Below are 27,677 nucleotides of genomic sequence, written 5' to 3'. Positions count from 1 at the left end.
TCTTCTCTTAAACTCCCAAAAGAAACTGTCAATAACATAACTTCCCACCTTGTCCACCGCCTCGGAACTAACAACAAGAAAAACGCCGATACTAAAGGCCCACATCCCACCCCAATTTGAACATTACAAACAGAAAGAACTGGTCAAGAGCAAGGGTAAAGAATTGCGAGGAACTACTTTCGGACTTAACGATCAATTTCCACGGGTCATCCAGGACAGATGGAGAATACTAATCCCCATTATGAAACAGTTTCACCAGAATGGAAGGAAAGCGGTCCTCACGGTCGATCGACTATATGTTGATGGTCAGCTTTATAGAAATGAGACTATATCGTGGTTATAATCTGTTATCAAAGGCAAGAAAAAAGTATACATATATATATCGCCAGTAAAAGCAATACAAGACATAAAATAAACACCTGTAAGCTACCTTCAAAACAAATGTCTGTGTACTCATTTGAAATCAAGCGCTCTTTTTGTTTTATGTTATGTCTGTCTGATATTGAATGTGTAATGTACGTAGGCTCTTATTGTCTATTATACAATAGGTACAGATTCTTATATATGAAATACTGAATAAAGCTAACTATCTTAATATTAAATGTACAATAAATCAAATACACCACCGCATTTTAAACTGTGGCAATCTACAGAAATCATTAAACAATACATGGCTGACCTAGGTCTTGGTGATAGCTGGAGACTTACAAACCCAACTTCACGAGAATACACATTTTTCAGCAGTTCATAAATTCATATTCGCATATTGATTATTTTTTAACAAGCAACTCCCTCATGCCAGACATTTTAAATACAACAATTAATCCCATTATTATATCCGATCATGCTCCAATCATTATAACTATCAATAATACAGTGGTTACAAAAAAATCATTTAGATGGAGGATGAATATATCTCTACTCAAAGATAAAGACTTTAATGAATACTTTGAAAAAGAATGGGCAATTTTCATGGAAACAAATAATTAACCAGGCACCTCTGCAGTAATTTATCAAACATGAATCATAAAATCTCCTTATAAACGGATGACATATTACTTTTTCTACAAAATCCCAAAACATCACTTTCAGAAATGATTAACGTCATCAATAAATACTCTAATATTTCAGACTATTCCATAAACTGGACTAAATCAACAATTTTACCACTGAACATGAATTCACAGGACACTAGTATACAGGACACATCATTTACAATAAACAATATTACTGTAACGAAGCGGGACTCATGGTAAGATCCATATGCAAGCTTTTATTTACAGTGGTAAGCGTGGTCGTACAGGCAGGGTCTAAGCAGGGGCAAACAGGAACAGCAAGGGCTAGGCAGAATCATAGTCAGGGTACAGGCAGTAGATCGAGGCAGGCAGATAACATTCACAGAACAGGATGGCAAGGCAAGGGTCAAAGGCAGGAACAGGAACAGACAGGGAAACAGGATAAACACAGGGAAACGCTTAGAATCGACACCCAGGGTAATCAAGACTTCGCGATTGGATGGTGTGAGTGAGAGTCCTTTTATAGTCCAGGTAACAAGCTGCAGCTGGGTGTGGTGATTAGTGAGGAGTGTGTGCATGGCTGTATGTGGCGACAGGTGATAGGTGTGGAGTGAACATGTGACTGGCAGGGAGGATTGTGGGAAGTGTAGTCCGGGAACTGACAGGAGCAGACTGTGATCATGACAATTACATATCTAGGAATAAACCTTTCTCCAAACCTCGCAGACTTATTTAACCTTAATTTTACCTCACTGTTAAAAACAATAGAAGATGACTTAACTCGATGTATGAATCTACCACTTTCCATTTTTAGGTCGAATTGCAACAGTTAAAATGTGTATACTACCTAAAGTCCTTTATTTATTCACCATGACTCCTGTACAACCAAACAAAAAATGGTTTACATCATTAAATCAAATAATAAGCAAATTTTACTGGAAAAACAAGAATCCAAAATTAAGCTAACAAAAACTTAAATCTTAAAAAAACTTTTAAAAGAAATTAAGCTCAAGGCGGTCTAGCAGCACCAAATTTTCAACTGTATTATCTAGCATCGCAATTACAATATCTTTGTAAATGGATCAGAAATGATACTACCCAAAATCCATGGCTAGAGTTAGAACAAGCAGAATATAAGGAAATAATCATTTCAGATCTTCCATCACTCACAAGTAAAATCAAACAACAAAATGTCTTCAAGAATTTGACGATTAAAACAACTCTCACGGCTTGGTGGAAACGTATACATTGATAAATCACAAGCTCGTACCACACATCAACTCACCTATATGGAATAATCCGGATTTCACAATTAATCATATGCCACTTTACAATACAAAATGGAAAGAGAAAGGCATCACATATATACATCCCTTTTTCAGAATTAATGCAGAAATTAATTTAGGGAAAGGACACTATTATTACTACCTACAAATCAGGAACTCTATTAAAACCACAACTGGAATTACATATATTGCACAACCTTCCTCAATTATTAAACATATCAATACAATCAGTAACTCAGTAAAGAAGCTCACAAAACTATATACTTTAATATCCTCTATAGATATCAATACAACAGCACCAGTCAAACAATGGGAAAAAAACCTTAATATCAACACAGATGAGGAATTCTGGAAAACAGTTTGTAAAAATAGCTTTATCTTTAGTACTAACACAAATATTCAATTAATCCAGTATAAGATCGTGAATAGAACACACATTACACAACAGAAGATGTTCAAAATGGGCCTAGAAACCTCGGACAGATGTACTTACTGCAACCTAAACATACAAGACTCTTACTTTCATGCACTTTGGTTATGCCCTCCCGTTTATCAGTTCTGGACAGATGTTGCTAACAAATTAACAGAATTTTCAAAACCAAAATTCCAAAATTCCCTTCATTATGCCTCCTAGGTGACACCTCCCAAATTAATACCTTTACTCATGTCTCTAGCTATCGCCAAAAAAACAATATTACTTAATTGGAAAAAGAAATGCCAAATATCAATTACACAATGGCTACATCTATTAAAGGAACATATTATTCAAGAAAAACACGCATCAGAAACACAAAACCAGTTATTCAGATTTAATACAGTTTTTAGCCCACTGCTTCTATCCTTAAATATTGATTAAATCTGGCTGGTGAGCTGATGCCCCAGTCCTCAGGGTATATACAATAGATGCATTTACAATTGGATGAATATAAAATGAGAAATCACGCTTCAACAAAAGCGGTTTGGCGGCCACTCTGTTTCTGTCGGCGGGCCTGACTGGCACATCCGGTTGACACAGGCACTGTCGATTATGTTTTTTTTGCCTGCCTCCTCCTTTCGCCACCTCTGCCGGTGTTCTGGGTCAATCATCTCTGTTGGGTTAAACGCGGTGTCTCTGGCTAGGGAGCTGGCTAGGGCGCATGGCAGTTATACCCAAAGAATAAAATCTAAAATGGCTCAACTGATACATTGAACACCAGGAATTCACATAAGAATAGTCAGTTGTTGGGTCACACCCAGACTAAGTGTCTGGAGGTGCCTGACACTGGCACGAGAGTCTGGCATGTCCGGGGGAGTGAAGGAGAGAGAAGGCGAATCAGAGTCGGTTTTGATGGTCGTATGGACGGGTCTATCGATTGTGCTTGCCGCCGGGGATGGAGTGGCTTCTGAACCTAGCGGGGTATGGATTTGTCTGTATTAATTTCACTGACTAGTCCATTCATTATTATTATTATCATTAATATTATTGTCATTGTTATTATTATTATTATCATCGTTACCAATGCTACTGCCATTACTTCCAATCCAGCACCGACGGCTACCGCAACTACTATTATTATTATTATTATTATTATTATTTAGTTATTTATTATTGTTGTTGCATTACATTGTATTGATATCTATTTATCACTGAGTGCAGCCACTTCCAGTTCCAGTTCTCCCCCTCCCCCTCTTTCCTCCTCCCCCTCTTTCCTCCTCCCTACAACAATACAAGGAAAGCTAATACAACTCATGAAATTGACTTAACTGATCTCTGTACCTGTACCTGATGAAACTACTACAACCATATATCTATAGCCTACTCTTTGTCTCTATCTTCCTGTCTTCTTCTGTATTTGTATATGTATATAATTGTCTTTTTGCTTAATAAAAAAAAAAAAAACCTGTGATTAAATTATATAAAGAAAGTGATCAAAGCTCCCTTGACGCTGAAGCTGTCAATCAAACAGCGCTAGTTTTAGCGTGACTGACACACACAAAACTACTGTTTTATTCAACGAATCTCTTAGTTATATCGCGTTTGCACTGTTAGTGAAGATTAAAGCATTTGTTAGTGTACAGAAATTGAGTTTCAATGACGAGATCTGCATATGTGATCGGCTACAGTGTTCATCTCTGCAACCTTTCATGCCACGATCTAAATATAATGCCATAGATATAAATGTAATGCAGCACTTTTCACGATTAGTTAACCTTAGAGCTGTAATAGTTAAAACGCACTAAAAAAAAGAGAGTAATTTCAAATAGAAAAAAGTCAGCCAATCACAGCAGTGGGCATTTATACTGAAGTCTCACAGAAGACACGCCCCTTAAAACAGAGCGTTCAAACCAGAGGGCTAAAATCAAGGTAGGAAAAATGCCTTTTATTTCTAAATTATGACAATTTTGGATGTAAAAAACATAGTAACATTATACGTGCACCCCAGGAAACATTATACAATAAAACAATGCAGTTCATGACCCCTTTAATACAAGAAATATATTTGAGAAAAGGTTCAACAGGTAATCCAAAGAAAGTCACAATGAAAAAGTTTATTTAATAAGCAACATCAGAATGTTTATTAATTCTCCAATGACTCACCATGAATCATGAGCAGAAACAGAGGAACCTTTCTGACTGACATCACTACAAGAACAAAAATAAAGTATAACACACACATCATGAGAATAATGCAATCTTTAGCGTCAAAACATTTCCATTAATCATTTTTCATTGAGAATATTTTATATTGAATTGGTCAGTGGTTTCTACATCAGTATTAATCACACTATAGTCACATAGTAACCAGCGTAACTCTTACCGTGTTGTGTAGAGTCTCTCTAGTTGTTAAACTGATGAATTTCCCATGGTTACACAAGGATTATTTTAAAACACTTGCACAGACAGAAAATGTTTCTTCCTCTTTCTTGATTCCTGCCCACACAAGCAACGTTAGACAGCTTCGACAACTTTTCATCATGATCCAAAGGCATATATTGATTTCTAAAAAATTCCCAATACATTTAGCAATAAGAAATTTCCCCACCACTTTGATTGATCAGTGAATCATGTACACAGATTTATTAACATAGGATGTATTTACAGTTTCACTTGTGTGTGCACATTTTAAGATTGAAATTCAGATATAAATCAAACAAAAATACTGGGTTTTTATATTAGATTTTTCCATGAAGATCTTTCTTCCTGGAAACATTTTCTGAAGAATTAATGAGCAAGATACTCAATATAGGAACTTATATTGAGTAAGATTGGATGACGTCACTTTGACTGGGACAGAGAAGTTATATTCTGACATCCTTGAAAGAATTTTTTAATTTTTTTTTTTTATCTTCAGTTTATCAGTTATCACCATTATGGAGATGAGTGTTTGCTTTAGTTGGGCTATTGATTCTAGACATTTTAACATTAGATTATCTCTGGATGTTGTAACTGTGTTTTCAAAACATGCTTATTATAGCAAAAAAATGCAAGAGAAAAATTCTGATCAGATGAATCTTGTCCAGCTTTGAATAAAATCTTTTTGTTGATTGTCACCATTATTGAGGTTCATACTGTGAGATTACAAATTTAAGAATCTGTTTATGATCTGCTGATCCTATGTCCTGACATGACATCACATGAAAATCTAAGGTGAACTACACTGTATTGGGCATTCAAGGTGAACATGATCACATCAGTTTACTGATTGAGTTTCCAGTGAAGGGATTTTTGATCTTCCTACTGAGAATCAAACTACGTGCGAATGCTTACATAGTCTTAATTCTTGTGACCAGCTACTGTTTATACCACTTGGGGTACCTTTATCTGCACATTTGGGGGTAATTACTTGTATTGTCTTTAGATGCTTTTGTTCTAGTGGTCACTGTAAGGCTGTTTGTAAGGTCACCCTATATAGATTGTGTTTCAATCACCTTATTACGACCTATATTTATGTTTTTAAAGTCATGTGCCCTCTAGCTGGCGTAAAAATAATGACAGTGTTTTGTTACGTCTGTCATCATGAAATGACGTATGACTGTCGTTACCAATCAAAATGCGCGTTCATTTAAATGCAGTGTGGACTTTTTACACCATTTGTCCTATTTCCATTTAGAAAAAACTCTAACAAAACTTTACTAATAAAAACCTATCCTTTGTGATTTATAGTGCATATACACTTCATGAGCACGAGTTCCCTGGGATCGAACCCACGATCACGTGATCACATGGTTGCATATTGTTATATATTGCAATGCTCTGCCAATTGAGGGAACAATGCATAAAAATTAAAGCGTCCTGTTGTCGATAGGGGCGCTACTTAAACGCTCCTATGGGTCGTATTTCAGGGAAGTGACAAACAACCTATATAGGCGTATTGGTTGGAGAACATGTTGTATACTGTACAGCTCCCTTAGTCAGATTTGACTGCAGCGGCCAACAGCATGTGTTCTCAATAAAGATTCCTGCTGAAGGTACAACCAAGTCTCCTGGGGCTTCATGTACAAAGACTTGCATTGAATTCATACTAAAACATTGCGTACGGACAAAGCTGTAAATGTGCAAAAAAAAACAGATGTATGAATCTCTGCGTACGAAGGATCCCACGCATATTCTCTTTGTACATCCCAATTAACGTAAAATTGAGCGCACATGCACAAGCCCAACACCCCACCCAGTCTCCTCCCCACAGGCCAGCACAATGCGGCACACCTTGTCAGGGCGGTATAACAGCATCCCCCCAGTCCTGTCAAGGCAGCGCCACCGTCATTTCAGCTGCCTAATCATGGCTGAATATAATAAAGCAACAGCCAATCCTTTTCTTTAATGTGATACAAGATTGAATAGCTGTATCATAAATTCAAATCAAATGTTATTATGTTATAAGATATTAACAAAGACCACAGATTTGTGTTAAAACAATAATTGTAACAGTTTTAATTAAAATGCTATGAACAATGATGACTGGAGAAAAAGAACCATATTGCAAATATCAAGCTCAAATGTAAGTTTTCTCTGAGTGCACCTTAATTAATGCATAAAACAACATGGTCTTGTGTGTAATCTAGAGACCACTTTTTTTTGGGTAACTTCCTCATTCTACTCTTTACTACTTCCTTCTCTTCTGACCTATTGCACTTACCAGGTCCCCAATCTGGTTGCTCAAACATGTATCTTTCCACAACTTAATTTTCCCCTCCATGGTCATTGCGGACACGTTGAAGCAGAACATGATCACGCACAGCTTAAAGTACTGTTGAGGCCCTGTTGTTGTTGTTGGCTTTCAAGATCATCATCTTGCGGCTAAACCCATCAAAGCCTCCATGGACAACTATTCTCCAAGTGTGTAAACAGGAAGGAAAATAAGAGTATATGCTGACATAAATCAGATTTTTCTTTTTGTAAATCAGTACTTTTGGTGAAAAATACTTGTAAAAAAAAAAAAAATGCTAGTGTAACTTCATTTTTTGGTTATCATCAACACTGTCTATGGAAAGACCAAACATTCGAAGTGTGGTCCATTAAGCAGAAGTCATGGGCATCATACCTTTTTCCTGGACCTGACTTACTGGATGTACCTCTGCACTATTGAAAAGGAAGGATAGTTCCTCAACAACGATGTTTAAAAAAATGACATGAAAAGAATGAAGTGAATGAGCATATTAATCAATGCACATATTTGGAAAATACACCAATTTGGACAAAACTATCAATAGATCAATAGAGTATGGTGCCTTATGAAGTTGTTTTATAATAACTACAGTGCCCCTGTTTTTCATTACATATTAATATACAACATGCTATGTTTGCAAGTTGTATTTCCTGATTTTTAGCATACAATAAGAATGCATAAACAATATTGAGAGTTGAAAAAAGCACTAGATTTTTTTAATACTATAGATGTTGACAAGGCAAAACAATGACATTACACTGTGTAATAATGACACCCAGTGTTCAAAATAGGTACTGCAGTCCAAATTCAAAATATTGTTTGGCCCGCCCCCTCGTTCAAAGACGCGGGTTGCCAGCTTTTACAACATATGGTTGCCAGCAACAATAGGGAGCGACATTTACAATGAAAGCTGAGGAGACTTAAACACTGTAAGACTTAAACACTGTAATTTATCTGTTTTGATATGCTGTTGTTCATAGAGATATTTAGATGGATTCAGAGGCTTTTTAGTAGAGATGCACCGATTGCAATTTTCTTGGCCGATTCCAATTTTTTGTTAGTGTGATCGGCCGATACATATTTTTTGCAGATTCCAATTTTCTTTCCAAGCACTATAAATGACAACATATACAAACAAAAATCTACTTTTCTTCAATGCAGAGTTTTACTTGTTTTTTTATGAAAATAAAAGTCAGTAATAAAAATCAGGGAATCTTCCGTTCATTCAAGTTTTGATTTGATATTGAAATCAGAAAAATGAGAAAACCGCACCTTTTTTCGTTTTTCATTTTTAAAATGAAAACGAAAAAACAAAAAGCTGGCTTGATTTTTCTTTTTTCGTTCTGGGGTTGGAAACAAATGAGCAGTTTGAATATTCGATCTCTACATGTGGGCGGGAATGAAACGCCTCTTTCCGCTGATTGGTCAACGAGACATCAAACCATGTCGTCATCAGTTGTTCATCGGTTCCGCTCAACAGAAAAGTTCCTCGCTCTACAGCTGTATGGATTCTTGACGCGCTTATTATACATTTAATCTCTTTCTCATCAAAATAGCTAGACTAGGGAATGGCTTGACACAAATCGTTCTGATGCAGAGTCAGGGCTTAATTCTGTGTAGACATTAATTCATCACGAGAAATATTAGTTTATCTCATAAATATTAATTTACTTTGCAGCTGCACACAACTACCCCAAGCCTACAACTTTGATACATTGAGTGTAAAAATGTCTTTTGTTTTAGACAACATGGGATGGATTTGAAATGATAGATAGTCTATGAAATAAATATATATATATATATATATATATATATATATATATGTGTGTGTGTGTGTGTGTGTGTGTGTATATATATATATATATGTGTGTGTGTGTATTTTACAGTCACAGCATATCTATTAGGCCTATTCTATTTTGAGTTTTGTTTTCATAGAGAAGTGTAGGACATGTCAAATGTCAAATATTCAGTTAATCCTTCTGTTTCATAATATATGTATATAATAGGCAACATGCTATTTTTTCCTTTTCTTAAAGTTTCTTAAAGTTAAACTTTTGTTTAAAGCAATATTCTGAGTTAATTTCATTAATATTGAGTATTAATGAATGTCACACAAAACGGTGTTTTATTTTCTCTGCCGACTAAACTTCCAGTGCATATCAGAACCGTTGTGTGACTGATTCCTAGCACACAGAGCAGTGTTTCATTCCTTAATGAATCAGCGTTTTGAACGAATCACTTAAATAAATGACTCAATCATTAACACAATGACACCTACTGGCGACATTAATTTCATAATCCCATTATCATTTCATTTTGTCATTTAAAATTTTCTATATTTAAAATGATGCTTAAAACATTAATATCATTACATTATGAAATTGTAATTCCTACACATATACTGCCCTCTCTGAGCAATCTAACAACTCATAAATCTAAAAGCAACTGCAGGTGGTGCTTCTTTGCCACCTCTGCAAGCCTTTGGTTGATACTGATTTAATTGCTAACAACCTATAGCATAATTTTATTGTAATTTAAATGACTAAATTTAAGAACTTAACATAAAAGAAAGCATACATATTTAATAAGATTAGGAAAATATCCTAAAATCCCCTGAAAATCAATTAATCAACTAAATCAATTACAGTTAATTTCTGCCACAGACAGATGACAATAAATAGGCTATAAAAATACTCTTTATCTCATTATTGTTAGTGTTATTTCAGGGTTTTGATATATATCCTAATATTGATAAAGTATAATTGATATCTTCTTAAGAGAGCACTATAATGGTTATTTTTAACACTGTTTTAACATTTTTCCCTTTATTTATTTATTTTACTTTTTTTTTTTAAAATTTAGCCTATTTCAAATTGGCATAAACGAGTTCACCTCCGTCATCAAATCATCCAATTCGCATTTAAAGTCCATCTCTCTATAGCACCGCTTTGATGAACTAATAACATGTAATATATTTTCATATCTGTCATATTTCAAATTCACCCCATGTCCAAAACTCAGGGTGTTATCTACAACAAAAGTTATGACTGCTGCATATTTACATTGGCTACTGATTTGCACTTTTTTAATTCAATGTATAAATATACATTTGCTGCCCAGTGCATTGAGCAGCTTCGCTAGATTTTTATAGGTGGTCACTTCAATAAAACAGGCATTGTGCCAACGTTGTAGAATGGGTGTAATTCTGAGGGTAACGCGTTAAGAATCCGTACAGCTGTAGAGCGAGGAACTTTTTTTCTGTTGAGCGGAACCGATGAACAACTGATGACGACATGGTTTGACATGTCGTTGACCAATCAGCGGAAAGAGGCGTTTCATTCCCGCCCACATGTAGAGATATATTCAAATATTCAAACTGCTTATTTGTTTCCTACTCCAGAACGAAAAAAGAAAAATCAAGCCAATTTTTTGTTTTTTCGTTTTCATTTTAAAAATGAAAAACGAAAATAAGTGCTCATTTTTCTGATTTCAATATCAAATCAAAACATGAATGAACGGAAGATACCCTGATTAATAAAATATAAACAGCTCAAATAAATGCAGTTATTTTGCATTGGTTACCTTAATTTCTGTAGTCTTTATTGCAAATAATTCTTACCATTAAAGTTATACAACGTATTCAGTCAAGAGAAGAAAGTGATTTTCTTTGTCTTTTGTTCTTTGATTAACATGACAGACAGCAGCAGGAATATTGGACTGCTGTCCCTTTAAGAGTCTATGAATGGTGTTCAACGGACCCAATACTGTTACACACAACATGAGTTTCGACATATTTTGTATGTATTTGACAGTTTAAGCTCAGTAAGCCACTCATTTTGGTACTTGTGACTCTGTTTGACTTCTGTCTCTGTTCGTGGCTTGTCCGCTCCACCGCTCAGTGGTGCGCACGCTTTTGGTGTGACCGCGAAACCTGCGGGAATGACTAAAATTATGCGCAATACAAGTAGGGGAGAGTGGGGTAATGTGAGACACCCCCTGTATCTCGGCAACGGAACACATTTCTGGTTATGTGAAAATTATGTTTTCAAGCCCCTCACATTTCCCCTTGGCCATGAAGGAGAGGACCTCATGGTGCTGTGCTAAGCATGTTTTTTTCACAAAAATATTTTTTTTGCATGTAAAAGTACATTTTCTTGCGGTCAACTTAATCAACTGTTGTGCCAAAGCAAAATGATTCAGGTAGAAAAACTTATATCATACATGTTGATGAACTACCAACATATAAAACCATGTGATGATGCTAGCTGAAGATTAGCCTGAATTGCTAAGAGAGATCGTTTTTTTCTAAAATGTAGTGGTGGGATAAAGTGAGACAAATGCTTTGGGGTAAAGTGAGACATGAGGCACAAGTTAAATTTAGTCTTAAACATATTTTAATGTAATATTACATTGCATATGTTTTATTTTTAATGTCATAAACATTGTAGAAAAGCCATCATGCCAAGGCAAAACACCAGGAAAGACAACCTGGGGCAAAAAAAACCCTCGAGGAGAATGATGTGGCACATGTTGTGGTAAAGAAGCTGCCTCAACCTAAAAGGCCTGGAGAGATGGAGGGAGCAACTCCTCATCTTTCCCTGTAACCTTCAGGGCTGGATTGTAGAGTAGGCCTAGTTGTAGAGTATGACAGTAGGCTGATGTTCTTATACAGGTGGGTCTAGTCCTGTGTTCTGAGTCCCAGGCTGTTCTAGCTGGTTCTGATTGTGCTTTGCTCTGACCTCCAGACACTAGCTGGCTCTAAGGGTGCGTTCACACTTGTAGTTCGGTTAATTTGGTTATATTTGGTCTGGACCAAAGAAGAAGAAAAAACATTTAGTCCTGGTCCAATTAGCGTTCAGATTGGCAATTTTATCACCGAACCAAAAGATACCAAACCTTGAGGCATAGGGATACATTCACAATGTGATTGGTCAGATTTTATGACGTATTGCCTATTTTGAGACGGAACTTAACAAAAATCCCAAACAATGCAGTGTGCTGAGGTAAATGTGCTCGTTGTGTGTGCATAGCAGCGCGGAGCCTGTGTGTGATGGTATTTTGGCCATCTGGGAACTCGTGAAGAGCATATAACATGTGTAAAGTAGTCAAAACAGCGGCAGTAATCCATCCGTCACACACACAAACGAGAGGCGCGTCTGATGCCTGTGATGGGCAAACTCGCGACTATGACAAGAAAAACCGACATGCGTGAGGATTCTGTCCTTTTTAGGGTCTCTTTTTAGGGCAGCGTTCACATATGTTCAAATGAACCGCACTAACTGAGCAATCGCACCAGGGTTCGTTTTAATCGAACCAAACAAGACAAGTGTCTAAGGGTCCTGTGTTCTGACCCCCAGACTGTGTTCTAATCTAACTGGTTCTATCTGTCATTTGAATGTTAATTAAAATATTTTGAATTATATTATGTTGTATTTGATTTTGTTCAGAGTTACTTTCAAGTGTTTAGAAAAAAAATGTGCTTAATTGACCAATCCCCATGAATCTGTTACTAGTCCGACATTAGTTCTGGAATGTGTGGTTGTCAAGCTATAGCTGTCAGGATTCGAACTGTTACAACATGTGTTGTTATGGTAGTTTCAGAGTGGAAAAAATAAGTGGATCAGTTTACCCCCTTGATTTCTCTGGTCTGTCTCAGTTTACCCCTAAGCTGGGGTAAAGTGAGACACAAGATGACTTTTTTAAAAACAATCATATTTTCACTGACCTTCGTCCTGAATACATTCTGATAATTTCTATGGCTAGGTAACATCCTGAATTAATGGGAAATGTGTAAATTTTACTGATATATCATTTTAGCTCGCTTAGAGGGGAGCAAATGTAAAAAGTGTCTCACTTTACCCCACTCTCCCCTACTACTTACCGGAGCGAATGAGACGAGAGAAAGAGGAGGCGCCCGCGCGGGTGTGTGTCACTTCACCGTGACAGAGAAGAGAGCGAGAACGCGCAGCTGATGTTATTGCCTGATTCTCTGACCCAGTTCGTTTGCTGGTTTCCATGGTTGTAATACGCTGTGTTTTCTGCCAACTGGCAACCTGTGATGTCGAAATACTATTGGATAAACTGCAGCACGAGGTTTCACACAGACCAAAACAAAGACAGACATTCCGACACAGAACGCACATTTTCAAAGTAGAATATTTGGCTGTAGCATTGTTTTTCTGAGAAACAAGTAGGTGAACTTGGCATGTTTCCTAAATATCTGCAAACATATTGGGGTATTTTTATGCTTTATTAAAGTAAAAATCTTACATAGAGCCCCTTTAAAGGTTTTTAATAGGAAACATTATTATAAACATTATTGAACAGAAAAAAGATAAAGTAATAATATAATTAATAATAAAAACAACAATGTTAATAATTAAAAGTGTAAAACATTAATCTGTATCACATAACTTGTTTTAAATGTCTTACTTAATTTGTTTATGATTGCCATCAATATGCCATAAAGAAAGAGGTGCTGGAACTGAATAAGGATGTCTTGGCACAATGTTCAGTTCAAGTCTGCGAACACGATCAACAGCTTTCATTTTGTAGACTCAGCGTTTCTGTACCCTTTAGAAACAGCAGCTAAAATGACATGCAAAAATCTTACATAATGCTATTTTCCTTTTTTCACAAACAGGACTAATACACTAACCTGGCTTAAAATGTTGAAAAATATATTTTATATTATTTGATACTTTTTGGAGATAACTTGATCTTTTATTCATCTAACTTTAGCGTACAAACTTTTGCATGCCACTGTATGACTAGGCCGGCAAATAAAGCAATGTTTGATATTTACGACTCTTGATCAGGCTGCCTCTGACATGAGACTCGTGATAACCAATGAGAACGGCAAGCATCACCTACCGGATGTTGTGCGCTTCTAAAACTGAAGCTTGACAGCCACAATTATGCCACGAATGTGTGATATTGAGAAAGATCACCCATATTCTTTTTTTCTATTTTGTTTTTCACTGGAAAGCAGAACTTGTGGCAGGAGAGCCAGCTGACAACATCAATTGCCCTCCATTTGTTTTATTTCTCAATTCACGTTTGATCTCATGAGTCTCCATAAGATCTCGTCTCACTGTGAAACCATTCCTGCAGTCAACAGCTTGGTCTCGCAGTCCAGTCAAATCATCTAGTGTGTGTGTTCAGAGGATTATAATGCTAAAATCGGTTGAAACTGTTTTTATAAATATTTAGGAACATTTTCAACTTCTGGAAGTTGGAGACAAGCAAAAAATTAACAGTCCATTTTTTTCCAGGTTTGAGGCTTCTGTTCTGGGTATTGTGAGTAAAGCTAAAGATGTCCTTTGACAAGAGGACTCTTGTGGAGCTGAGGAGGACCCTTCCTCCAGGAAGCAGAGGAGGATCAAGCCGTCCACCAAGGAGCATCCAGTAACATTCCATGGCACTGTTAAAGCTTCTTGTTTTGATCAAGGTGTAGTTTATGGCCCATATATTCGGTATGATAAGGGACTGGGTTAAAGGGTTAGTTCACCCAAAAATGAAAATTCTGTTATTTATTACTTACCCTCATACCGTTCCACACCGTAAAACCTTCGTTAATCTTCGGAAGACAAATTAAGATATTTTATTTGAAATCCGATGGCTCCGTGAGGCCTCCATAGGGAGCAATGACATTTCCTCTCAAGATTCATAAAGGTACTAAAAACATATTTAAATCGGTTCATGTGAGTACAGTGGTTCAATATTAATATTATAAAGCGACGAGAATATTTTTGGAGTGCCAAAAAAAACAAAATAACGACTTATTTAGTGATGGCCGATTTGAAAACACTGCTTCATGAAGCATTGGAGCACAAATGAATCAGTGTATCGAATCATGATTCAGATCGTGTGTCAAACTGCCAACGGCTGAAATCATGTAACTTTGGCGCTCCGAACAGCAGATTCGATACACTGATTCAACTAAAATATCTTAATTTGTGTTCCGAAGATGAACGAAGGTCTTACGGGTGTGGAACGGCATGAGGGTAAGTAATAAATGACAGAATTATTTGGGTGAAGTAACCCTTTAAGATTACGTGCACCCTAAACAAGGGGGAAACATTTGATTATTCCAGGCTTCCATCTTGGGCGCATAGCTCATGTATTTACAGAATGCTTTTTGCTACAAGAGAATTCTTATATATGTCAGTTATATTTAATTAGATTCTTGTATCCATGACAATCAAAGACTGATAAGCAAGATATTTAAACAGTATACACAACTGCTTGAAATCGTAATGCTAGGGACCAGCCTACAGGAAATACATAAAACCTTAAAAGAGTTATTGAGCTGTTTACACCACCATGTACAATAAAAAGCGACTGCACATGTAATAACAATGAACAAAAAACTTTTGCCTACTTGCCTTAAACATTAAATATAATTCAATATATAACATATTTTAATGACTCATTCTAAGTGTTTATTACAAAAGAATTGCTAAAAATTAATACATTTAAACGAACAAACATCTACATTTAATTGTGCCGAACGCAAAGCTGCATTTCTTGAAGGACTGTGAATGTGCTGTCATGTCCCCAAAACACTGGTACTATAATGTAAATAATAATAATAATAAGATAAAGAACAAGAACAAGAAAAAAGTATTTACCTCATAAATAGATCCAATTAAAGCTGCTTCCAGTTCTGTGTCTGATACATATCTTTTTCGACGAAGGTTGTGTTTAAAACAGATTTGTCTAACACTCATTTCAGAGCATCGCTGGAAACCCATTTGTTGGAAATCTCTGTATGAGTCTTGCCACTGTTGAATAAGCCTTTAACCAATATATGTATTATTCTTGCGCAGCCATAGTAAACTAAGGTGGACCCTATGTGAAATGCAGTACAATCATGAACATTTAAACTTCCGGGTCATGCCAAGTCAGATAACTAAATAACAACATTTTTTGTAGGGAGCAGGTGTGTAGCCAGAATTTTTTTTTCAGGGGTGGCCAGCGATCCTGCTTAAAGGTGCCGAAGAACATGTTTTTAAAAGATGTAATATAAGTCTAAGGTGTCCCCTGAATGTGTCTGTGAAGTTTCAGCTCAAAATACCCCATAAAATACCCTGCCTATTTTGGGGCATCATTATAAATGTGCCGATTCAAGGTGTGCGGCCCCTTTAATTCTCGTGCTCCACGCCCCAAGAGCTCGCGCTTGCCTTAAACAACATAAAAAAAAGTTTAAACAGCTAATATAACCCTCAAAATGGATCTTTACAAAGTGTTCGTCATGCAGCATGTCTAATCGCGTAAGTATAGTATTTATTTGGATGTTTACATTTGATTCTGAATGAGTTTGAGGCTGTGCTCCATGGCTAAAGCTAACATTACACAGTGTTGGAGAGATTTATAAAGAATGAAGTTGTGTTTATTAATTATACAGACTGCAAGTGTTTCAAAAATGAAAATAACGCCAGTCTTGTCTCCCTGAATACAGTAAGAAAGATGGCAACTTTAACCACATTGAACAGTACATTAGCAACATGCTAACGAAACATTTAGAAAGACAATTTACAAACAGCACTAAAAATATCATGTTATCATGGATCATGTCAGTTATCATTGCTCCATCTGCCATTTTTCGCTATTGTTCTTGCTTGCTTACCTAGTCTGATGATTCAGCTGTGCACAGATCCAGACGTTAATACTGCCTGCCCTTGTGTAATGCCTTGAACATGAGCTGGCATATGCAAATATTGGGGGCGAACACCCCGACTGTTACGTCACAGTCGGTGTTATGTTGAGATTCGCCTGTTCTTCTGAGGTCATTTAAACAAATGAGATTTATATAAGGAGGAAACAATGGAGTTTGAGACTCACTGTATGTCATTTCTGTGTACTGAACTCTTGTTATTCAACTATGCCGAGGTAAATTCAATTTTTGAATCTAGGGCACCTTTAAAATCTTGAGTGGAACACACATATAACAAATTTCATGTAACTATACCAAAAGTTATTAAAATGCAACATTGTTCATTTATATTTTCTTAAAAGAGTACAAATACAGATGCTGCACATTTATTTGTTATATTTGAATAATGTAGACTACTGCGAGTGAGCGTGCATAACCATGCAATAGCCTATATTTGTTCATTTGTTAAGTTGCGTTAAACTTAAGTTTTTTTTTTTCTTGAATTACATGTTTGACTGTCTTATTTACTGTGATTTATTTGTTTAAAAAAGCTGCTTTGCCAAGTGTGCACTTGCAGTGTTGCCATGTCAGTTGTTCCAAACTTGTATAAATGTCTTTGTTCTGTTGAGCACAAAGTAAGATATTTTGATGAAAGTTTGTAACCAGGCCACTTTGGGGCACCATTGACTTCCATAGTAGGAAAAAACTGTGTTTTTCTGGTGGGACACTCATTAGTGGCGCATTCTAGGTGCTTTTAATTGTGTTCATATGGTAATGCTGGCATTTTCATCTAATAAATGATCACTGCTTTGATTAACCAAATTAATAATTTAAGAGATGTTTGCATGCATGTTGTATTAGGATTTTTCAGGAGGTTATGTACAGTAATTAAATTGTATTGCTTTGTCATTTAATTGTTTGGATTAGTGTTAGCTTATGGACATGCCCTATTTTACATGTAAACTTAAAGGTGCTCTGAGTGATGTCACGTGTTTTTAGGCCAAAACATTTTTTGTCACATACACAGCAAACATCTCCTCACTATCCGCTAGCTGCCTGTCCCCTGAACACACTGTAAAAAAACGCGGTCTCTGTAGTCGCCACAAGCTCCGAAAATGGCAATAAAAACAAACTGGTGCAGCCACGAATCATAATAAACATGCTCCAGCCAATAACTGACAAGAATGATTTTAAATGCGCGTTCATGACTGTTTCAGGAAGCACGGAGGGGAGGAGGAGGAGGGAGGGTCTAGCTAGCCTCTGTTTTGTTTGACAACACTTCGAACGTCAACAGGAAGTTACTCCACCCAGGATCACTTAGAGCACCTTTAAGTTCTTTTAAGTCCATATATGTTAAATTATATAAATAAAAATTAATGAAATACATTTTTTTTTGGTGTTTTTGTACAAGGGGTGTAAACGAATAAGGATTGAGAATAAGAAAAAAAAGTGTGAGTGAGAATATTGATATGTAGCCTAAACCCTGTGAAAACCAACCCAAGGGGAGGAAGCTTGGTGGTATTGTCTGATCATGTGGTGGGGCGAATATACATGCTGGGAAGACGAAGCTGGTGAGTGTTTTTGCTACAAAATCTTCGCCTGATTTAAACTCTGAGACATTGGCTAATTGGCTTATTTGAAAGCTAAACTCTGAACATGTTGGATCATGATCAAAAAGGAATAACATTTATTAAAGTAAGAATAAAGTAAGAAAAATGAGAAAACGAAACACAAAATAAACAACTGAAAAGAGAACAAAACAACATGAAGAGGGGAGAGAGCCCCTCAACTGAAGTGAACCGCTTAAATTAAAAAGTCTAACTCCTCAATCAAAATGACGAAACTCACCCTAACTCCATCCTGCAAAACAAAGAAGAAAAAACAAACAACCTACAAATAATGACCAATACTTGGTTTATAACACCCTCCCTCATAGAAAAGAGTGTCCATTTATGAAACACAACCTAACCCTTCACCTATTAACCCCCACCACTCTGTCATATTCCTAATGTCCTCAGCAACTACAGGCCCTGTAGAAGCAATTTCAGAGAATCAAAGAGAGCAAAACAAAACAGATAAATCAACATCTCAGAGTAATAAGTAGCTCTAAACAATGTGTCAGCCACCACATTGTCAGTATCTTTGATGTGTTGAATATCAAAGGCATATGATTGCAGAAAGAGGCACCATCAAGTCAATCGCTGGTTTGAGCACTGCTAAGAATATAAATCCCACATACACCTCAAAATTTTACAGATTAATGCCTAATGCTGCCTCCTCAACCACAGAACAATTTAACTGGTAAGAAGAAAACTTTTTAGAAAAATATGCCTCATCATCGGCCTGTAATAGTACAGCTCCCTCACCCACGTTGCTACACACAACTTAAAAGGGCGATCAAATCCGGGAGCTGCTAACACAGGAGTGGAAGTGAACAGTGATTTAAATGCCTCAAAAGCTGTCTAACAGCCAGAAGTCCAGACAAAATCTGCTTTTGCTTTCAGCAAATCAGTGAGTGGGGCTACTACGGTAGAAAAATTCCTGCAAAATCCCAGATAGTAACCCACTAACCCCAAAAAACGCATCAACTCCTTGGTAGTAGGAGAAGAGAATTGATCAGTGGCCTCAACCTTAGCCCGAACTGGCCGGACACAACCCTGTTCAACGATCTTACCCAAGTAAGTCACGTTGGTCTCGGCAAACTCACATTTAGCCAAATTAGCTGTCAGACCAGCCTCTAAACAGATTTATTTATCTTGTGTTACCTGTGATTTCTTTTCACTCTGGACTGCTCAATTGGCTGGTCAATTTCTGCACAATCCTCCTCCTCAATTACAGTAACATCAGTTTCAGTCTCATGTTGAAAAAAAATAGAGGCACCGTATACACTATACATAAGAACACTTGTGAACTAAAAAAAAATAATTTGGTGCAGTCATAATACTGTATACAAACCCGATTCCAAAAGAGTTGGGACACTGTACAAATTGTGAATAAAAACAGAATGCAATGATGTGGAAGTTTCAAATTTCAATATTTTATTCAGAATACAACATAGATGACATATCAAATGTTTAAACTGAGAAAATGTATCATTTTAAGGGAAAAATTAGTTGATTTTAAATTTCATGGCATCAACACATCTCAAAAAAGTTGGGATAAGGCCATGTTTACCACTGTGTGGCATCCCCTCTTCTTTTTATAACAGTCTGCAAACGTCTGGGGACTGAGGAGACAAGTTGCTCAAGTTTAAGAATAGGAATGTTGTCTTATTCTTGTCTAATACAGGCTTCTAGTTGCTCATCTGTCTTAGGTCTTCTTTGTCGCATCTTCCTCTTTATGATGCGCCAAATGTTTTCTATGGGTGAAAGATCTGGACTGCAGACTGGCCATTTCAGTACCCGGATCCTTCTTCTACGCAGCCATGATGTTGTAATTGATGCAGTATGTGGTCTGGCATTGTCATGTTGGAAAATGCAAGGTCTTCCCTGAAAGAGACGACGTCTGGATGGGAGCATATGTTGTTCTAGAATTTGGATATACCTTTCAGCATTTATGGTGCCTTTCCAGATGTGTAAGCTGCCCATGCCACACGCACTCATGCAACCCCATACCATCAGAGACGCAGGCTTCTGAACTGAACGCTGATAACAACTTGGGTTGTCCTTGTCCTCTTTAGTCCGTATGACATGGCGTCCCAGTTTTCCAAAAAGAACTTCAAATTTTGATTCGTCTGACCACAGAACAGTTTTTCCACTTTGCCACAGTCCATTTTAAATGAGCCTTGGCCCAGAGAAAACTGTGCTCCTGGATCATGTGTAGATATGGCTTCTTTTTTGACCTATAGAGTTTTAGCCTGCAACGGCGAATGGCACGGTGGATTGTGTTCACCGACAATGTTTTCTGGAAGTATTCCTGAGCCCATGTTGTGATTTCCATTACAGTAGCATTCCTGTATGTGATGCAGTGCCCTCTAAGGGCCCGAAGATCACGGGCATCCAGAATGGTTTTCCTGCCTTGACCCTTACGCACAGAGATTGTTCCAGATTCTCTGAATCTTTGGATGATATTATGCACTGCAGATGATGATAACTTCAAACTCTTTGCAATTTTTCTCTGACAAACACCTTTCTGATATTTCTCCATTATTTTTCGCCACAGCATTGGGGGAATTGGTGATCCTCTGCCCATCTTGACTTCTGAGAGACAGTGCCACTCTGAGAGGCTCTTTTTATACCCAATCATGTTGCCAATTGACCTAATAAGTTGCAAATTGGTCCTCCAGCTGTTCCTTATATGTACATTTAACTTTTCTGGCCTCTTATTGCTACCTGTCCCAAAGTTTTTTGAATGTGTAGCTCTCATGAAATCCAAAATGAGCCAATGTTTGGCATTACAGTACATTTCAAAATGTCTTACTTTCAACATTTGATATGTTATCTATATTCTATTGTGAATAAAATATAAGTTTATGAGATTTATAAATTATTGCATTCTTTTTTTATTCACAATTTGTACAGTGTCCCAAAGTACTAATTTTACTCATTTTGCTTTTCATACTTTTACGCTATATAAATAATATTGAGTTGAGTATTCCCTGACAATTCCTAGCAAATAAGCTATGTTGAAACATTAATTTGTTCCACTTCTTAGTAAAACCATCTACATTAAAAGACATACTGTATACATTTCTTCACGGTCTTCATTAAGTGGCAACAACTGCAGTGGTATTTTTTTGCCACACTGCATGCAGTTTGCCTGTGGCATCTTTGAGAATTCAACTGAATCATATAGCAGTGGTTCAGTAGACAGTTCCTCCTGTAAAGGAACTGCATACAGGACATTCTTCCCATTATTAGAAGCTGATTTCAGGAGACGAATGGATTTTCCTTCACCACCACCACCTTTTTCTTTTAAATCAAAGAAAGGGCATTAGCTTTCATGTACATCATTTCTAAGCTCTACAATATCAAATTATATTAAAAGGATGGTTCATTGCAATTTCACTTTTTTAACTTTAGTTAGTGTGTAATGTTGCTGCTTGAGCATAAACAGTATCTGCAAAGTTACAGCTCTGAAAGTTCAATGCAAACACAGAGATATTGTCTTTTAAAGTTATGGCATTTTAATGCCTACAAAAACGACCGGTTTGGACTACAACGAGATTCTTCCCGGGTTGGTGACATCATAAACCCTGCAAAACACACCCCCGGGAACACGCAACAAAGTGGGCGAGGCCATGTCACTCAGCATAATGGAAGCGGAAGAGTTGTGTACACCGGACGCAAGCGGCGTGTAAAAATTTAATAGAACCCATTATAATAATAAAAAGTGATATTTTCTACACTGGATGCACCGTGGAAGACAGCTTCCAGAATCTATAAGAGTTCAATGCTGGATTTGCTCAAAGACTTTTACTGAAAGATGAAGCATTTCCCACTTTAAAAGCAGAAGCTGCTTGTCTGGGTATCACCAGACCAAGCTCAATTTCAAATTGAACATTGGTCTGGGGAGTCTGCTATGTATTTTCTACTGCACAAGAGGCGTGATCAACGAGCATTATTCACGCAATTGGATAGTCCTTCAACCAATCAGATCAACGATCCAGGTGACGTACTTTGCAGAGCGACGCGAAAACTCCAGACAGGTTTAAGCTGCATTCCATTCGACAGGGTCCCTACACAGTGTTCACTGCTCCCTACTCCCTGAGCACGGTATATCCGTTGAAGTGGACTTCACTGACAATAATCGCTTATTTGGAACACACTGCAAATGTCATCAAAGAAAGTCAAAGACGGCGTCGCGCAAATTGATAACATAAATAAGTAAATAGATATTTTAATTTACTTTTGAATTTAAAATTGACTCGTAACAGATTTAAAGCTGTAAATGTCATGCCATATGAAAATAAATTCTCATTTGGTTAACTGTATAAATGTATTCTTTATCCATGGTCTTGTGCACTTTATTTTCCATGCGCAGCCGCATAGTAAACACTTCTGAGGTAACTTTAAATAAAATAAAAAAATGATAGAGCCTTAGCTGCTTTTCAACACTTTTACTTTGTCATGCCTATTCATATAATAAAATATGCAAATGTAACACTCATCTTCATAACCATTCATACTTTCGTTCGTATAAGAATAACAAAATGTATGAATACGCAATGACAGTTGGGTGATTTTACCTCTCTACTTCCTATGAAGTGATGTATCGATGTTCCCTTATACCCTATGCCGTTCGCAGCGGCCTTCGAACTGAACATGTTCGCTCCCTTCGGATTGGAATCTCACTTAAGATGGCGAAATACCCTGTGAAGTCCACTTCGCAGTCCACTTACGGTCGAATGGAACGCACCTTTAGTTTGTAACATTGATCAGCGGTTTGCAGAAGCAGCGATGGCATCGAGCGATTTTTGCAGGTTGTTCAAAAAAAAATGAAAGTGAGTGGTATTTACACCCACTCGAGCGATTTGTTTGCTAAACTAAAGAAGTCATTCAGCATCGTCGAGAGGTTAAAAGGAATTGGATTGACGGTCGTGCTTGCCGTCGCTTCTCTATCGTCATCATGTTATACCCGCCAATAGCGAGCAAGGTGGATAAGCCAGTCTGTGATTGGTTCCCGCAAAAGTGTAACAGAAGCAGTAGAAATGAATGTACGGGTTTCCAGACTGAGTTGCCGGGCGAAATCAAATAGCCGGCAGATCAGGCTGGGTTTACCCAGTCTAAGAAGCTGCTGTTTATCGCCCCCAAACTGTAAGTATGTTTTATTGCTTGTACATGTCTTTTAAATGTATAGTTCTATTGCTAATTTTTTGTTGCATCAAGGGCGTAAACAAAGACCAAAGCGTTTTTGCTTCGCTAGCCAGTTAGCTAAATTCTAGTGCATACTTCTCTAACAAACACCAACAAATGTCTATGTTTAAAGACAAACAGTTGTTCATGCTATAAATGAAACGCTACCTTTACAAAAATGCTACTACCCAGTCATGTATTTGGCTACAGTAAAGCTTTAATCAGGATAAAACTGTATATTGAAAGCTAACAAAAAGCAGTGACAGCATATCTAAACACTTTGACACAAATACAAAATGAAATACCATTCATAAACGTCCTTTAAAAACCACGATTGCAGAGGTTCTGCTTGACCCTCTTCATTTGGTCTGATTCGGCTCAATTTGATACAGCAATATAGATGCCATTATTTTCATTTCCACCGAAGCCCACGTAACCGGTAACAACTAATGGTAAGGGGCATGGCGTTTCCGGACGCTTCAGTGAATCACGATACACTGGGCCAGCTAACCAATCTGAGCACATTGCGTATTTTGGAGGGAGTGGTATCATAGAGGCAGGAAGTCAAACGAGCCGTTTGAATGACAATGGAAACAAAGGTGTAGAATAAAAGGTAAAATATATGGAAAATACAGCTTTTTTTTAAAAAAAACAAAAAAACAAAGCATTAAGACATGTTAAACTGTGCCCCAAAAACACAATCAAGCCTAGAAAAAAAAAAAAAAACACTGAACCACCCCTTTAACAAAATCATATTTGCAACATCACGCCAGCAGAGGGAGCCCTCTCCTAAGTACTGAATGTATGCTGCTCCCTCTTCTTCACTGGTTACTTCCTGTTTGTGAGATATTTAAGCATGGCCTGACTAACAGGCCATTGCAAAATATTGCCAGTTTACCTGCCTGGCAGAGCATTCTATTATCATTGTCCTGATTCTCTGATTCTCACAAAAGCAGCAGCCCCAAGTCTACAACATGCTACAGTTTGCTTTTTGAATAAAAAAACAAAAACAAACAAAAAAAACACATTACAACTCACAAAACAGTTTTATATTTTATTACCTCACTGTGTTTGAAGTTGTCTACAAAGACTCAGAAGTCTTTTATCCAGGCCTGCATGTGCAAACTGTAGGTCTTCTGTGCCTTTTGGAGTGATAAGTTATTATTTTCACACAGTAGATTGTAGGTGTCGACATGAAACATCTTTTCCCCCTAGGCTGATTATTTTGAGACATATCAGGGAACCGCATAATGTCACCACACAACAAAGAATAGAACACAATTTTTGACTTATGAAAGAAAAAACAAAACAAAGACCTTAATACACAATTTCTCAGTAACATGTCATCTTTCATTACAGTTAGGGTAACAACCTTTTAAAATCAGGAATTTGATTACCTTCTTAGTGCCTGCCTCAACCTAGACTTTTTATTTTTACAAATTTCTTTTAAAATAAGAATTTATAAGAAAATGTCCTTGTAATTTTCTTTTAAGGCTTCTTTTAAATAGTCTTTCAGATTTTGTTTTAAATTAAGAAAGTTTGAGTAAATATTTCTCAAGCGTTTTTGATGATGTTATAAATTTTATTTTAAATTCATTTGAAAGAAATGTCCTTTTTTTGAAGGCAGAAAGCAAAAGTGAGGCGGTGACAGGAGTTGTTTTCTGATGTTCTCCAAGCTTATTATGGCCCGAGCAAATGAACGCTGGACGATTCAGTTGCTCGGTCATAAACTAAATGACTCTGTATAATTCCTTATAAATTTGAGCTGATCTGTTCCTACATCACCCTTAGTAATGATCTAGAAAAAAGATGGTAATCTGAGGGTCTGCACTGATTTTTGCTGGCTTAATGCTAAAAGCATCAAGGACGCCCACCGTCTACCCCATTAAGCTGACTGTCTCGCGGCCTTGGGTGGTAATGCACTTTTCAGCAACTTACACTTCTGGAAATTGGAACAGTAGTTGCCTGTCTGTGGGGGTTGTATTAATTATTAATTTGAAAGTGATTGAAATTTTCAATTGTTATATTTTTTTTGAAGTAATTTATTAATACTTAGACTGCTGTGGCTTCCAATTCCATTGTCACTTGTGGTAGGCATTTTGGTACAGGTCAAGTTCAGTGGGGAATAGTGTGGTGGATGATTGTGTGGGACATGTTGGTGTAAGTGTTTTTGATATTTGTGTAACATCGCTGTAGTGAATGGTAATGTTTACTTGTGGTAGTGCCAAAAGAGAATCAATTATGGTGTTTCCAGTGGTGTTTTCTGGAAGTTTTATTGTTGATTTTATGAGGAGGATTTCAATTTTTGCTGTCTCAATGTTGTTTGCCATTTTGATTCTGAAGTTGCCATAAGTGTACATAGTGATGCAGGTGAATTTGCTGTATGCATATTGCTGATTTTGTGTTGACATGAGTAAATATGGTGAATATTGATTGTTGCTCCAATGATGTCGGCTGTTAAGTTTGTGGTGGTGCATGTAATGTCATTATGGTTTTCTTCAGTTAGAGTGCTGTCTCTGGTATTATAGAGATGTTCTTTACTGTTGAAGTGTTGTACTGAAGCATTTGTTATTGTGTACCAAGAGCCTATGTTTATTCTTTGTATAAGTCATTTGAGCAGTGTGGTCAGCAACATGTTGTGTTCAGAAGATACCATCCATCACGCACAAAATTGTGACATTCACTTTCGATGTGATAATTTTCCTTTCACATTAACCTACAATTGGGAAGGTTTGCAATTATTATTATTATTATTTTTTTTTTACAATTAAAAAAAAAAAAAAAACAATCAAACAATTAATAGTACAGCAGATAAAAATAGTGGTTGTATCAGTTCATGACTGCTACTAGAGACAATAGATAAATTAACATGAATTTTAGTAAAAATGAGTCTTAACTTTTTGTTACAGACCAGAATTGTGAGTGTAGCTCTGGTTTGAATTCCACAACTATTTATTTTATGTTTTCTTGCAGTTCTGCCTTAACATAAGGGCACTTTACCCCATGCTTTATAGTCAATACATTATGGATGTGCCCCTTTGACATGGGTAGGTAATGTCTGGCTGCAAAAAAAGAAAAGAAAAGAAGAAACCTTGGGAAATGCAAGAAAGAGCTGTAAGTTAAAAACATAGTGATGCAAGCACTGCCGCCTTTGTAATGTCTGGTGGATTTGCCTGATGTTTTACTGGAAGTAAAATTATACTTAAGAGGTAAAGGTGGATATTAAAAGTCTGAGTGTAATCAAAATGTCTTTTTTTTTTTTTTTTAGTCTTAAGGTTATGAATAAGCTGGTGTGTTCTAAAATGGTGACAAATTCACATTTCAAAACTTGCACTCTCTCACTTTTGCCAATATGGACCAAGGATTTTGATGACATTCCCATCAGATCTTCTGTCCAGTCAAATGCTTTCTGGAATCTGAAGAAAGAAATCTGGAATCTGATTTTTTTTTTTTTTTTTTTTTTTACAGGGTTGGAAAAAAATAATCAGCTTGATTATTCGATTTCTACATGTGGGTGGGAATGAAATGCCTCTTTCCACTGACTGCTCAAACTCTGAGATATCAATTTTTCACGGAGGCTCACATTGACTTGTAAGAAAGTAGTGGCACCTGGTAATTTATTAGACCAACCTTTGCAGGGTCAGCGATGTCTGTCTGCCTCCTTAGGCTTTGTGATTTTAAGTTATAGATACAACAACATGTTATTTGAGTGATTCTAGGGCCCTTGAGATGTTTTGACATGCCCTGACATTTGTGTTTATTTGAGCTACTTATAA

The 27,677-nt window shown here is 36.8% G+C and overlaps 1 protein-coding gene and 1 long non-coding RNA gene across 2 annotated transcripts in view; both read right to left on the bottom strand.

Annotated features, from left to right (window-relative positions):
• LOC125245430 overlaps positions 1–27,677 on the bottom strand; it is a 1,350,402-nt gene that overhangs the window by 522,534 nt on the left and 800,191 nt on the right.
• LOC125246030 lies at positions 2,657–7,743 on the bottom strand. Its single transcript, XR_007179679.1, has 4 exons — positions 7,420–7,743; positions 5,101–5,213; positions 4,881–4,925; positions 2,657–3,690 (listed from the first exon to the last, which is right to left on the bottom strand). It is a non-coding gene; the product is annotated as an uncharacterized LOC125246030 (long non-coding RNA).

This window comes from Megalobrama amblycephala, linkage group LG1 (genome assembly GCF_018812025.1).
Source record: "Megalobrama amblycephala isolate DHTTF-2021 linkage group LG1, ASM1881202v1, whole genome shotgun sequence".
NCBI classification, from domain to species: domain Eukaryota; kingdom Metazoa; phylum Chordata; class Actinopteri; order Cypriniformes; family Xenocyprididae; genus Megalobrama; species Megalobrama amblycephala.
This window is presented reverse-complemented; position numbering and strand designations above follow the sequence as displayed.